This window comes from Epinephelus lanceolatus, chromosome 21, assembly GCF_041903045.1.
Source record: "Epinephelus lanceolatus isolate andai-2023 chromosome 21, ASM4190304v1, whole genome shotgun sequence".
Classification (NCBI taxonomy): Eukaryota; Metazoa; Chordata; class Actinopteri; order Perciformes; family Serranidae; genus Epinephelus; species Epinephelus lanceolatus.
In genome coordinates, this window is record NC_135754.1 from 2276601 (window position 1) to 2292419 (window position 15819).

The 15819-nt window shown below is 41.3% G+C and overlaps 1 protein-coding gene and 1 long non-coding RNA gene across 14 annotated transcripts in view; one reads left to right on the forward strand and one right to left on the reverse strand.

The window, feature by feature from the left end:
* rbfox3a (RNA binding fox-1 homolog 3a) overlaps positions 1-15819 on the reverse strand; it is a 1467330-nt gene that overhangs the window by 187841 nt on the left and 1263670 nt on the right. The gene's annotated exons all lie outside the window — the stretch shown is intronic.
* LOC144459421 (uncharacterized) lies at positions 8944-10938 on the forward strand. 2 transcript variants are annotated; one of them, XR_013488402.1, is made up of 3 exons: positions 8944-9178; positions 10026-10080; positions 10167-10938. It is a non-coding gene; the product is annotated as an uncharacterized LOC144459421 (long non-coding RNA). The 2 variants fall into 2 exon arrangements; XR_013488401.1 differs by having other exon boundaries at positions 10026-10938.

The window sequence follows — 15819 nt, forward strand, 5'->3', positions numbered from 1 at the left end:
GCATGTTGGGAACCTTAAAAGACAAGGAGAAAAGTCACTGGCGAGACTTCGTAAAACCACTAACCCATGCCTATAACTGCACCAAGAATGATGTCACTGGCTTCAGCCCTTATGAATTGATGTTTGGGCGCCAGCCTCGACTACCAGTGGACATTGTGTTTCATCTACCTGTAAAAGATGGCTCCCCTGAATCTCATTCCCAATATGTGAAAAATCTGAAAGCACGCCTAGAAGAGAGTTATCAAATCGCCACCAGGAATTCACAAAAGGTTGCTGACGGGAACAAACGCCGCTTTGACAAAGCAGTGAGAGAGTCAACACTAGGGGAAGGTGATCAAGTGTTAGTGAGGAATCTGCGGCTGCGGATTAAACACAAACTTGCGGACAAGTGGGAGTCAAATATGTACAAAGTTCTGGAAAGGATGGGAGACTTGCCTGTGTACACAGCCCATCAATGGAGATGGTCCCATCCGGACTCTACATAGGGACCTTCTACTCCCTTGTGGTGACCTATCCGAAGTGGAGGAAACTGAACCGGCCAACCCTAAGGTCCGCTGGCCAAGGACCAGACAAAGTCCCCCTCAACCCTTAGAGGAACTTTCAGAATCTGAGGACGATTTGCTTATCGCTCCTACCCAGTCGTCTGTCATTCCTGAGGAACGATTCATCCAGCTGTGTGAAATTCCAAGGAGACAGCAACTCAATGCAAATCCAGTTAAGAATAGAGGCTTGCCAACCATGCCACCGAGCTCCTCGACCTCCCAGCCTCAGGAGGTGTTCCAACAGGTTCGGCAGAAGGACTGCTGTCATCAGGCCCATTCTGAGTTGGTAGAAGGAAAGGAGCCCCAGATCGTGGTTGAGCAGCCCTTTGCTGGAGAGGATATGACAAATGAAAAGGAACCGGATATGACAGATGAAAATCTAACTCTTCCTAATGATATGGAGGACCCTGCAGATGGAGAAACTGTGGGAGTTCAACAAAATGCTGAACCACACTGTTCACATACCTCAGAGACAACTGACAAAGAAACAGGAAGTGAAACTGTGACAGATGGAGACACAAATGACTCCACACGGAGATCAGAAAGGTCACGACAACCCCCTGACCGCTTTCACTACATTCAGATGGGGAAACCTTTAATGTTCTTTGCACAGAGTTTCTTACAGAGCTTTAACCAAGCACTCGACACAATTGGTAACTATGATAGTTTCCATGTGAACCAGAGACCAACTCCTGAAGGAACTCATGCCAATATCTAATCTTCCCTTTCTTTCAAAGATCCTTGAGAAAGTAGTCGCAGACCAGCTGTGTGATTTTCTCCAGGATAATAATTTATTTGAGGAATTTCAGTCAGGATTTAGAGTGCATCATAGCACTGAGACAGCACTAGTTAAAATTACAAATGACCTTCTGATTGCTTCAGACAAAGGACTTGTCTCTGTACTTGTTTGATTAGATCTTAGTGCGGCGTTTGACACAACTGACCATCAAATTCTACTGCAGAGACTGGATCACTTAATTGGCCTAAAAGGTTCTGCACTAAGCTGGTTTAAATCTTATTTATCTGATCGTTTTCAGTTTGTTGATGTTCATAATGAATCATCCTTATGTACCAAAGTTTGTTTTGGAGTTCTGCAAGGTTCTGTGCTCGGACCAATCCTATTTACTCTATATATGCTTCCTTTAGGTAACATCATTAGAAATCACTCTATAAATTTCCATTGTTATGCGGATGATACTCAGTTGTATTTATCGATGAAGCCAGAAGAAACTAATCAATTAACTAATCTCCATAACTGCCTTAAAGACATAAAAACTTGGATGAGCACCAATTTCCTGATGTTAAATTCAGACAAAACTGAAGTTATTGTTCTTGGCCCCAAACAACTCAGAGACTCTTTATCTGATGACATAGTTTCTCTAGATAGCATTGCTCTGGCCTCTGGCACTACCGTAAGAAACCTCGGAGTAATATTTGATCAAGATTTGTCTTTTAATTCTCATTTAAAACAAACCTCACGGACTGCGTTTTTTCATCTGCGTAATATTGCGAAAATTAGGCCTATCCTGACCCGAAAAGACGCAGAAAAATTGGTCCACGCTTTTGTTACCTCTAGGCTGGATTACTGTAACTCTCTATTATCAGGTAGCTCTAGTAAGTCCTTAAAAACTCTCCAGCTAATTCAGAATGCAGCAGCACGTGTACTAACAGGAACTAAGAAACAAGATCATATTTCTCCTGTTTTAGCCTCTCTGCACTCGCTCCCTGTAAAATCCAGAATTGAATTTAAAATCCTACTGTTAACTTATAAAGCTCTAAATGGTCAAGCTCCATCATATCTTAGTGAGCTCATAGTGCCATATTATCCCACCAGAACACTGCGCTCTGAGAAGGCAGGGTTACTCGTGGTCCCTAAAGTCTCCAAAAGTAGATCAGGAGCTAGAGCCTTCAGCTATCAGGCTCCTCTCCTGTGGAATCATCTTCCTGTTACAGTCCAGGAGGCAGACACCGTCTCCACATTTAAGACTAGACTTAAGACTTTCCTCTTTGATAAAGCTTATAGTTAGGGCTGGCTCAGGCTTGCCCTGTATCAGCCCCTAGTTAGGCTGACTTAGGCCTAGTCTGCCGGAGGACCCCCCCCCCCCCCCCCCCCCATAATACACCGGGCACCTTCTCTCCTTCTCTCTCTCTCTCTCGTATTCTATTACTGCATCTTGCTAACTCGGCCATTCTGGATGTCACTAACTCGGCTTCTTCTCCGGAGCCTTTGTGCTCCACTGTCTCTCAGATTAACTCATATCGCAGCGGTGCCTGGACAGCGTGACGTGTGTGGTTGTGCTGCTGCCGTGGTCCTGCCAGATACCTCCTGCTGCTGCTGCCATCATTAGTCATTAGTCATACTTCTACTGTTATTATACACATATGACTATTGTCACACATGTATACTGCCAGATATTAATACATACTTTCAACATATTGTACCACAGTAGCCAGAACTATAACTATAAAATTATTACTTTCAATAATGTTGTTGTAAGCTACTGTTATTACCTGCATCTCCCTCTCTGTCTCTCTCTCTCTGTCTCTCTCTCTCTCTCTCTGTCTCATTGTGTCATGCGGATTACTGTTAATTTATTATGCTGATCTGTTCTGTACGACATCTATTGCACGTCTGTCCGTCCTGGAAGAGGGATCCCTCCTCAGTTGCTCTTCCTGAGGTTTCTACCATTTTTTTCCCCGTTAAAGGGGTTTTTTTGGGGAGTTTTTCCTTATCCGCTGCGAGGGTCATAAGGACAGAGGGATGTCGTATGCTGTAAAGCCCTTGTGATTTGTGATATTGGGCTTTATAAATAAAATTGATTGATTGATTGATTGATTGATGCAGATTCAAGAGGGGAGGGTGTAACCCACATGAAACATATGGTTACTAAACCCATATATGTCATTTAGAGGTGTAGTGTCATGCCCCGCCAGAGGGTGGCGTGTCCCACTCTGCGCCTCACTGTCAAGACTACTTAGAGCGGCTTCCTTGCCACTCCCTCTTTCTTTTAATCTGAGACGTTGTCCCGAGAGCACGTTGTCCCGAGAGCAAACTTAAGAAACCCTTGGTATGAAACACGATAAAAACATCATAAATCGATGATTAATCCCCACATGTCATGTATTAATAAGTGCTTGCTTGTTAGGACCGAGTCCTGTGAATCACACTGAACGGAGGAGCCACTTTCATCTAGTGAGCCCTCGCGCTGCAAGCTCCGGTAAGGAAGCTAACAATGCTAAAATGCTAGCTGCTAGTTGTTAGTAGGCATAAGAGCCATGGTGGCTTGTTTCTGGTTACATGATGCTTTGTTCTGATACTGTTCTTTCTAAAAACCAATCGGAGGTATGACGCCTAATGTTTAATAGTACAGTGGTATAGCTAATATCATTGTAATTGCCAAGAATGGTTGGAGAAAAAAAGATTGCTAATAACGTTAGCGCTAAGCTAACCGCTAACATTTCCATGTAATTCAATATAGATGCTAACACTACAGCTAACTCAGCTAAGCTAGCTATCGTCCTACTGCAGGGAAGCAGTGATAATGTGGTGCAGCATTAAAGGTGCATTACACTCAGTTCTGTTGACTTAAAAAGTCATTTTATTATGAAAGTATTCACTCATATTGATGTTTATCACTCAGATTTATTTCATTTTGATTGTTGAAATGCATATGTTAAATAAAATGAGTGGTGATTTAGTTCATCTAAATGGTTTAAAAAGTGAATATATTAAAATATGTTGAAGAATATGTTACATTTAAAAACATGTTTAAAAATATAAATATGGAGATAAGCTGTTAAGATAAAATAGTGATACAAGACATACATGATTTCATTGTTTATTTTAAAATGTTTATTGTGAATTATAAACTCAGGATGTGTAATTTAATTACACTAAAATACTTTTATTGTGATATAAGTCAATTCATTTCACAATGATTGAAGCAACGTATATCCTGTGTAATTGATTTTATGTGAAAAGATATTTTGAGTGACGGAAGTAAATTGAGGTTATGTAATGAACAGAAAGAGATAGTAATGTATATATTCTACACTGTGTGTGTAGATTGTTTTTTTAATTCATGGACTAGGAATCGATCATTCTGATCCTGAACCCTGGAAGGTTCAGTGGCGAGCCAGTGCCAGAGGGCTTGACTGTGGACGGACCGGAGCACGGTGTGGCCAGCCGTGGGCTCCACCCTCAGTGAACTTCAGACCACCGATTTACTCCATTCACTCGGATTCAGATAAGTTAAAGATCTAAAACTTTCTTTATGCACTCAGTAGTTATATTTCTCACAGATTTGTTAAAATCCATGTTAGTGAGCACTTCTCCTTTTCCAAGATAATCCATCCAACTGACAAATGTGACATATAAAGATGCTGATTAAACAGCATCGTTACCACACAGGTGTGCCTCGGGATGGTCACAACAATAGGCCACTCTAAAGTGTGATCACACAACACAATAACACAGATGTCACAGTGTTTGGGGGAGCGTACCATTGGCATTCTGACAGCAGGAACTTCCACCAGAGCTGAATGTTCATTTCACTTCCATGAGCTGTCACCAATGTTGTTTCCATAATTTGGCAGTACAACCAACCAGCCTTACAACTGCAGACCTGCAAACCACATGAGCTCAGGACCTCCCTATCCAGCGTCTTCACCTGCAAGATTATCTGAGACCAGGCAGTATTCAACAACTTTGAAGTGAGACTGGGTTGCTCTGTCACAGGCGCAGCAGTAGTCTCATGACAAACAGAAATAGAGGGGCTGGGTGAATCAATACGCTGCACGCAGCTCTACAATGAAATTTGATTTTACCTGTTTAAATAGTCTAATTCAGGCAATGAATTTGCCATAATTGCTGCGATTGCAACATCCTGGGGGGACTGATTAAAGCACCATAGCAATATGTCCACAGATAGAAGGTGGATAGTACTGTCTGTATGACTGAAGACATAAGTGCTAATAAACAGTATATTACTACAGCTTTCATGACTGTAAATGGCAACAGCCATCTGTAATATTGAGGTTGGGCTAGTGAGGTTCCTCCAATTTCTGAGTCTGAAATCCAACTTCAAGACATGTTCCAGGTGAAACTTCAAACTGAGAACTTGGAAATTCCCAATGTAAATGGATTTTTAACACTACATATGCGCAGTTACTTTTCACGACTCTGCAAATACAGTGTCGTCAAAAGCACCCAAAAGAGAGAAAAAAAGGCTCTGCTAAATAGCAACTCATTTTGTTTAAACACACCTGCTCACATCTACAGGTTGAGCTGTTGGGTCTGGGGAATATGTGAAGCTGTTTAACTCTGATGATTGCTTGTATATTTGATGAAGCCCCTGTGATTATGGCACCAAAAATACAATATCACAAAATCAATGACATCATCCAAAATTACCAGTCTTACCTGCTGTGCCTTGACTTACTGGTAAACAGGGCAATAACTTCTATCACTGTCCCTCTATTTTTTAAAACACTAATTGTTAACACAAACACATTGGCACCACTGGGGGACCAACAATGGCAAAGCCCAGGCTTTCTAACTACCCACTCAGTGCAGAATAGCTCCATGACTTGGTGATATGTTGATGTAAATTAGCAAATTTTAGCTTATAATTACACCTCGCCTCCTCAGAGACACAGTCAGTTAGAGTGGAGCCTTATGGAACAATTGGGGAGGCAAATGAGAGTGAAGAAATGAACAGGAGACATTAAAAAGAATTCCCTTGCTGGGAACACTGGGCTACCTGTGCTGCTGGAAGCCTCCAGAACAGGTGATTAGGCAAGAGTAGGTGTCATTAAAACTCCATTAACACAAAACCCAACCAGTTCACCACACGCACGCGCACGCGCACGCACACGCACACACACACACACACACACACACACACACACATTGTCTACCTCAGCAGTGTGTGTGTCTGTGTGACACACTGAGTACACGTGCATGAGTATCTAATGACTCATGCAGGACCCCTTCCTCTGGGAATGTGACAGTAAGGAGCCTCTTGTGGCTGGCTCACTAAGTGCCTGCTTATTAATTAAACACAGCTGAGGCGCAGGGGACAGCAGCAGTCCTGCATATCAGCTTGTCAATTTTCACTCTGTGTGGGGCTAAATGAACCTAAATGGTCCTTCTGCAATGCAGGTCAGCTGGATTCACTGGCAGACATTTTTCTTCCATGCATCAGAAATAATAACAAGAAATCATAAAAGGCCAAAACAAATCCCACAGACACTGACACATGGTCAAACTGGGATTGCTTCTCTACTATTTGAGAGATATAGAAATCCAAATATCCCTATGTGTGTATCTAAGTGTGCAGTGTATGTATGGAGTTTTCAGTCCCTGTGAATTATTTGAGGTGCAGTCCTAGATCACAGATTTCTGCCACTTCTTGAGAATAAGGGAATTGTACCAGTGAAGTGGTACTGTGAGTGCCAATTATCATTCTACCATTAAAACCCTCTTCCCCAGCCTAGTAATTTCCCTCTAAATGTGTTGTTCTAATGATGAATTAAACTCAAATAAGCTTGGGTAATGAACCCAGTTTTATTCCTCTCTGAGGCCATACCCTTTCTGCCTTGTGTGCCTCTGGTGCTGTCGTACACAACAACCTGGCTTTCTTCCTGTGTCCTGAGCTCAACGTCCAGAGGTGTTTGTGTGTTATTGTGTAATTCGCAGAGATAGACCTCCAGCTTGTGGCTGCATCACCTTTGATTGAACTTCTTTATATGGCTTTGTTTAATGCTCTCGTATTGCTTTTCTATAACAGCTTTTGCTGAAATGACACAGAATTCCATTTGCTGTAATGCCCTAGCTATTGCCTTTGTTTGCATTGTGGTGGTAGTCTAGCAGAACCATAATGGGAGATTGAGCCAGTTGCTCACAAGTCCCATTTTAGGTGAATGGAGGACAGTGCCACTAAACCCACTGTGGCGAAGGCTGAGCCCAAATAGAAACTGGACTGCAATGCCACTGTCCTGCTCACAACTATTAATCCTTAAAGCTGGACCATTAACAGAGAGGAAAGAGGAGAAGCTGTGGGTGAGTGTATACAGCATGTGACTGTGTGCATGTGAGCTACTACCGCCGTTTGTAGCCTTTCCAATAGACAGAAAACCACCAAACACAATGGATCAAAACTGCTAAACTGCTCCGGGGAGGTGACAAAAGCAAACAGTTTTAGAAGACAATAATAAAGTTAACATGAGATTTAAAATGTTTCTCGTGAGCAAAAACTGCAACCAGTAACAGCAACTGTTTCAACCAGTGTTGGGCAAACTACTTGGAAAATGTAGTGAGCTCAGCTACCAGTTACTCTACATCAAAATTAAGTTTCACAACATTGAAGCTATCCCCAGAGAAATGTAGCAAGCTAAGCTACGAGAAAATGGCAAAAGTAGCTGCTAATTGCAAAGCTACTTTTACTTTATTTTATTACCATATGTCAAATCAGCGTTATTTCAGGGATCAGAAAAACCGTCAGCCAAACAAATAGGCAGGCAAAAAATGTACAGTTAAACTGTTTATTATGAAATAACAGACTTTTATCAAAACTTTTTTTGAGAACTCAGTGACCTGTTGTAAATTACAATACTGGGCATCACATGGAGGCACCAACATGTTGGGAATTACAATATTAGGTCTCACCGGGTCATCAAAAATGTAGGGAATCTACTGGTATTATAAAAGCAGGGATAGTTTTTGTTTGGAATCTATAGCAATACTATGTGTCACAAGGGGACACCCAAAATGTTGTGATCTAGGCACCAGTGCTATGTTTATATGGCTGTACCATTTGTTGGGACTTAAGCCTTAACATGGGCCTGACCTCATAATAGATCTCCAATTATCAAATTTGCTATCTGAAATAATTGATCATTATTAATGATGATTATTAATTATGTTAAGTAATGTGACTTAATTTACAATAAGGAAAAAATGATAGCCAGTTAAAGATATCAATCTCATAAAGTTTACTTAACTATCAATTTGGAATTTTGATTGATAATTAATTTTTTTTTGTGTGTGAAAGAGGGAGAGAGAGGGGTTGACATGCAGCAAAGGGCCACAGGCTGGACTCGAACCCAGGTCGCTGCAGCAACAACCTTGTACATGGGGCGCCTGCTCTACCACTAAGCCACCGACGCCCTGATTGATAATTAAATTAATAACTATAACCAAAATGACTATATCAATAGAAAAGGCTAAAGGATTTCGAAGTTCTTCACATAGCAGAGCTTGACTATTCATTCACTCTTGTGTAACATTAACAAACAGCAGGTATGATTCCAAAAATATATTAATTCAGCAGGAAGCAAAGCAAAACAAAACACACGAATTCTAACTAACTATATGCAAGCTTGGTGTGTGTGTGTGTGTGTGTGTGTGTGAGAGAGAGAGAGAGAGAGAGAGAGAGAGAACTTAAAGATGGCATCCTGGTCGGAGCAGAGCGATAGATAAGAACAGAGTGGCGACACTCCCATAGGACTCCGTTGTAAAACATGGCGGACAGAACTTCCGGGTTATGGAGCCCTCTATAGTTCCAAACATTCCTCCCGTGGAGTCGGACCCCGTTTATTTCAATGGCAGCATGACGAGAAACTCCTGAGGTAAGGTGATGAAATATCAACCAATTTTAAGTCATTAGGTGTGTTTATTATATCAGAGGTCCTTTATTATGTAGATATAAAATTTTTTTGTATGTTCACAATGTAATTATGTTTTTTTTTGAGTCAGGAATTATGATTGTTTTTCAGCCATTGCCTGCTAGTTCGTTAGCTCGACGTTGCCAGCTGTGGAGGTTTAGCACCGTTTTGCACCTGACATTTGTGGTTTCCCTGTTTGATTAATGAATCACAGACAAATCACATATAGTTGGGATGATTACTAACGGGTTGTATTTAGATTTTATCATCCGAACCTGACGGTGTTAGCTAAGGGTAACGTTAATAGGATGTGTTAGCTTTTATTAGTTTTCTCAACTGTTCCATAAGAAGATAATGTAGGACAGGCGCACATACTTCTGCCTGAGCCTTTATCAAATACCTAACGTTACATACGGTGTATTCTTTTAATGTTTACATAAGAGTGTTATTATCTTATAATTTAATTCTTGTTTATATGTATGCTGTGGGATGACAGACTAAAATAGGACTACTACTTCACTACTACTACTACTTCTGTCAGCATTTAAGGCATATATTATGTTTAACTTGGAACTATGTCACAGTCACACTATAGAGGCTAAACAGCTTAAAAATGCTATTTCAGCTTATCTTTGAATGTTACATTCATAAACTTAATTGTACAAGACCAAAACATTGCACAGTGGTTGAAACACTACGGGAGTATATCACAACACCTGTTACCACTGAATTAATGATATTATTTACTTCTGATTTAAAAATATTACATGTTTATATGGAACGTTGAGTTTAATTATTTTAAATTGTGTCTTTTAGGTGATCCTGAAAGAGCCCTGTGAAGTTTCTGCTGTCAAAAGACTCCACAAGTGAGGTAGCTAGAAATTACATGAGCAGCAAATTATTTTGTGGCTGTTCCTTTTCTTAGTTGTGTATGTGTGTCATGTTTTCTTCTTGCAGGGTTTGCTGTTCCTAAAGCTATGCCTTTTCCAGCTCCAGGGATGGGAACAAATTGACCACCCTTTGCTGAGTCACTTTTTTTTTTTTAAATTGTACTTCTTTCTTAATCCCAAATTTATTCTCTTTTGTTGTGCAAGAGCCCTCTCTGCTCTCTTTCTTAGGAGTGTCTCCACCCTAAGTTGCTTCCTTAGGTACTCCACACTCGCCCTGTCATGACTGGCCCCTAGCACACTGGTCCCTGGATCACCTTCCCCTGTCAAAGTGGCATCTTCAGTGGCAGCCCCTGACTGACTGGCCCCTGGAAGTCCGCTGACCTCTCCTTCATCCTCTATCTGCATACTGCCTCCTGGTACTTCCCTATCATTTTCAGATTCTGCCTCAATTTCTCACTCATTCTCTGTAATAATAACAAGGTGTTGTTGCAGTTAATATGCATTTATGCTGCCTTTACATTAGCACCTACTTTCATCTCCTGTTTAAGGGTACGCTACACTCCAATTAAACAAAACTATCTTTATGTGAAACAAATCAAATCATCTGCCACACTCCTGGACTAACAACATGTACATAAAGTTTATTTTTTTAGCAATAGATGAAGATGCCTGTAGATTATCCATGACATTGCCCGGTTCACTCTGCAATGGATTATTCCACAAGCCATCGTTTTTTTAAATATGGACAGGAAATAGGATCCAGCCAATATGACCATAACATTATGTGCAAATGGAGATACTGTATGGAGTGTTGATGTTAATGTTGTTTTAAGTGTGGAATGATGTGTTTTTTTCCCCCCCACTGCAAATCAATTTCCTTGTAATAGAGCCAACTTACTTTTACACCAGATATGCCTCTTTTTTAAATTGTTCCTGTTTGGGGAAGTCAGAGTGGGTCAAACACTACACTGATCAAATATTAAAGGTTTAAGGGTCCCTCCTGCCCCTTAGCAGGAGGTGGCGTTGTCAGGCACTTTTAAGAGTAATCTTAGTACCAGGTACTACAGTAGTGTTACTGTTTTTACAGAATATGTGCTCATATTCTCTGTAAGCATGTAAAAGGAGCTTGTGTTCCACTAGCGTGGGATAAGTTGCTCTTTGTTTATCTGGTGTTGCTATGGTGAATCGGTGCATACAAAGGTTAACATATTCAGAGTTTATTCAACCAATTCAGATCAGCTGTTCTAGAACTGAATACTCAGTTTCCCATATTCAGAGTTCATTGTTAGACTGAAAGTCTACATTAATCTCATGTAGCTACATAAGAGATGCATTGCACCAGATTACAGTTTAGTTGCTAATTTATCTGCAGTCCATGAAGCTAACACAAAGCTTTCCCTCATCCAGCCATTCAATACACGTAACTGACATTGATGTATACACAGTAATTCAATAAGAGGTGTAAATGTACCTGTGTATGGTTTATTTTAATATTTACCGTTCAAAAGCAAGCTCACTGCTGTCTGTCCCATAGAAGAACATGACAGCGGAGGCTGTGTTTGGAACTATTGAGGCTTACATGAACCACATGACCGCTCTGGCGGCGACATCAAAGGCTGTCACCACTCTGTTCTTATCTATCACTCTGGGTCGGAGGAGGGTTTGTCTGACCATGTGGTCAGGACAAAGACAAAGGAAAAGAAGTGGGAACTTGAGCTGCCTCTTTAGGTGTAGCTCTGTCGAAAGCCTATTTGTAAATGAGTCTATACGAATGTGATATGCAGTGCAAAGGATCTGGATTGGGGCAAAGGATGTTTAGTTGCGTGTAAGACGTAACCTAACTGCAAGCAATCACAACAATGACTCAATACACAGCATTAAATCACAGTCAACAAGTTAAACAGTCTTGTTTACCCCCCCAGTTCTTTTGGCCTCTTGCCTGCCAGACCCCACCATTCTCCCTCCCACACCTGCAGAGTGCAGTCCTGGACCCTCCTGTTCCACCAGCCCTCCAGGCCCTTTCTCCTCCCTCATAAGCCCCTCAGGCCCATCAGTCATATCGAGCCCTGACTCTCCCAATTAAGCCACCAGTTTTTAAACAAAGAAAAAGGAAGGGACTTATGGACTTCTTGAAAAAAGAGGCTGAAAAAGAGGACAATATATATATATATATATATATATATATATGTATATATATACACACACACACATATATGTGTGTGTGTGTGTGTGTGTGTGTGTATGTATAGATAGATAGATATTGTTTATTGTCCTTTCGGAAAGATATATATATATATATATGTGTGTGTGTATATAGATATACACATGAAAGAGTAGGATTTCTAGCCAAGGCTAATTTGCAACCACTGTCCCTGGTTAGGCTTTCCTACTTTATCACTTCTAGTTGTCACAGTGGTAGCTTGGATATTTAAATTGTGAGCATGAATCAGTAGATATCACAATCCTGCATCTTTGTGCATTGAGCATATGATCAGCAATGGGCATTCAGTTGAGTAAAGATGAAAGATAAAGATGTTATCCATAGAACTTTATTGTCCTTAAATGAGAACTAACAAAAATGACTAGATAAAAAGAAAATCCGCTTGATCGAGCAACTTAAGTGTTCACAGGTAGTCATGCTCGTGCAGGTGCTGTGGAAGGATGGCAGGTGCAGACAGGTGAGCAGCCATCCTGTCCCTGATATGATTCCCTTGCGTTTCCCGTCCACCTGGTGAGTCGTGGAGAGGAACCTGGCAATCTCCATCGGGCATGATGTCGTCTTCCAGCTCCACAATGTAATTTGTCTTGAGGCACAGGTTATGTAAAAAGGTACAACAAGCGATGACATCTGGGGCAAAGCCTGGACTGACTTCCAGTGCTTTAAAAAGTGTGGCCCTCCATCGTGCCTTTAATCATTCCTAAGGCATGTTCAACAACAGAACGTGTACTGGAATGATGCCGGTTGTGACACTCCTGGACCCATCCTTGGAGAGGGAGCTTGTAGGGTGTAATAATGCTGATTGGTTTCTCTAGGCATGAATATCCACCGCCAAGAGGAAGAAGCCAGATGGTGGATCGAGTGCCTGGCTAAAGATAGGGGCTGTTTGTTAGGACCCTGGCATCATGAACAGACCCCGGGTATCCCACAAAGATATTCAGGAATCTGCCTGTTGTGTCACAGATTGCTTGCATTTTAACTGAAGGGAACAACTTGTAATTTATGTAGTCAGCTTGATGGAGGTTACCTGGCAGTTTGATGCGTATGTGGCATCCATCAAGTGCACCAGCTGCATTGCTGAAGACTGGAGATCGAGCAAGCTGGCAGAATCCTTGACTGATATTGGGCATTTCATCCTGAGCTGGCAGTGAAATCATGGTGCCCAAATTTGCCTTGATCTCCCCGGCAACTGTGTGGATCACCCGGTGCAGTGTTGATTTTGGGACCCCAAAGGCACGACTAACCACAGGGACAGCCCATGTGCTAGACTGTAGAAGAACATCAGGATCTCCAGTTCCTGTCCCCAACCATGGTCCCTTGGTCTGTAGATCAGCCTCTGAAGAAGTGCCACAGACTGCCTGTTGCCTGAAATCCCTTTTCAGGCAGGCCTCTGGGTTATTGTATGCCCGCAGAATTGGGACAGCTGGGTTCAGCTGCATGTAGGACCAGCATTGGACCTCCCTGGGAGCAAGACAGGACATTTTTTATTTTATTTTTTACATTTTGAAACATATCTTAGCACTGTCATTAATTTCTGAATCCAAACAGCTAATGTAATAATTGCTATATATATTTAACTAATATTTAATTTATATTTAAGCACATGTATATTATACTTGCTGTATTGATAATGTAGTCGTCAGAGATGTAAATACAAATTGTAAATCAATGTCTGCTAATTGCGGTTTGTGTGTAATTGACAGGAGGCAGAACAATCACATTTAACCTTATCTAACAGGCTTATTCAATTAAATATACATTGCAATGCAGTACTTTGGCCTACCTCTTGCTGATACAACAAAGCTGCGACACGTTGTAGATGGTGTCGTCTTCTGTGAAGAGCCCTTCTTGCTCCTCTTATCCTGTGAAACATGACAGCTGCAGCAGCAGCGCAAGCAAAGCGTTTGTCAGTATCCATGGTAACAGCTGCTTACTTCTTCCGGTAGAGTGGCGAGGGCATCCCATGGTTTGGCTTCTTTTTTATACACTTCCCCTTAAAGGGAAATTTCGGTTTATTTCAACCCGTCTCCTATTGTCCTAAATTTGTTTCAAGTGACTAGTGACATAGAAATAACACTTAGCATGTTAGCCGTTAGCCTAGATACAGCTGTAGCGTCAGACCTGTTAAAACTTAATTGAACGGGCATCCTTTCAAGTGCAAAGTTAGTCCACTAAACAAGCTTTTTCTCCACAAAGACCGCCTCATATCGTTAGGATAAATGTCAGAGAACATATAGAAAACGACATGTAAACGTGTTGTCTTACCTTACCGGGGTGGTGCCATGTTTGTTGTTTACCATTTAGCTAAGGCTGCAACCGGTCCCATTCCTTGCAACAGAGGTATTCCTCTTCTGTGGGCACTAGGGTACAGCATTCACAGGTAACATTACACCACTGATCTCCAGAGCTAAAGCCTTCCAGCAGCCATTCCTCCTCTGTCGTCCTCTACCTGTTGTGCCTCTCTCTCTCCTCCGTTCTTCACTTTCACGAAGCTCTTCGTCAGTGTATTCTGGCTCAAATAAATAAGGGCGGCCATTTTCTATATGTTCTCTGATATTTATCCTAACGATATGAGGCGGTCTTTGTGGAGAAAAAGCTTGTTTAGTGGACTAACTTTGCACTTGAAAGGATGCCCGTTCAATTAAGTTTTAACAGGTCTGACGCTACGGCTGTATCTAGGCTAACGGCTAACATGCTAACTATTATTTCTATGTCACTAGTCACTTGAAACAAATTTAGGACGATAGGAGACGGGTTGAAATAAACCGAAATTTCTCTTTAATCAGGAGTACCCTCCACAGCTGTGAGTGTAACTTGATTTGGAGTGACACTCGGTAGTGAAGTGGTAGTGGGTAGGGAGTGGTTTGGCACTGGGCCTTTGTGTGAGAGCACAACTTTTCCCGAAGTTTGCTTGGTGACATCACAGAGGGGCATGTCACTGTACAAATACTGTCCACTCAAGTTTGTCGACTGGTCTCATTTGGGTGTAACCATGAGGCATCCTGTGGAGATGAGCATCAAAAAGCTGTCGCTGTCTTTCAGATGGCAAGAGAAGAAGTCCTCACATGTCCAGTTTAGATTTTAACAAATGACAAATCATCTGTGGTCCAGTGAATCCCGACACTCTAATAACATGACATCATTAGTCAGCCTATTGCTATTTCTCTTCCTCTCTCCTCTTTTTACTTAATGCATTTCCCTGTCTTGGCCTCTTTTAGTAGACTACCTGGCTATGTCACTAATTCAGAAACAGAATTCCACAATATATTTTTCACTCAATTAAACAACAATAAATAAAAGACAGTAATATAAACAACAAAAATACAATAAAATAAAATAAAAACGATAAAAATATTAGACCTAAATTAAATTTTTTTTTGAGACATTAGAACATGAACATGTTCTGCAAATAACATGTGACATCTGTATGTCTCTTCCTTCTTAAAGCCACAGTGTGTAGGAATTTCTCCCATCTAACGCTGAAATCATATATTGCATTCAA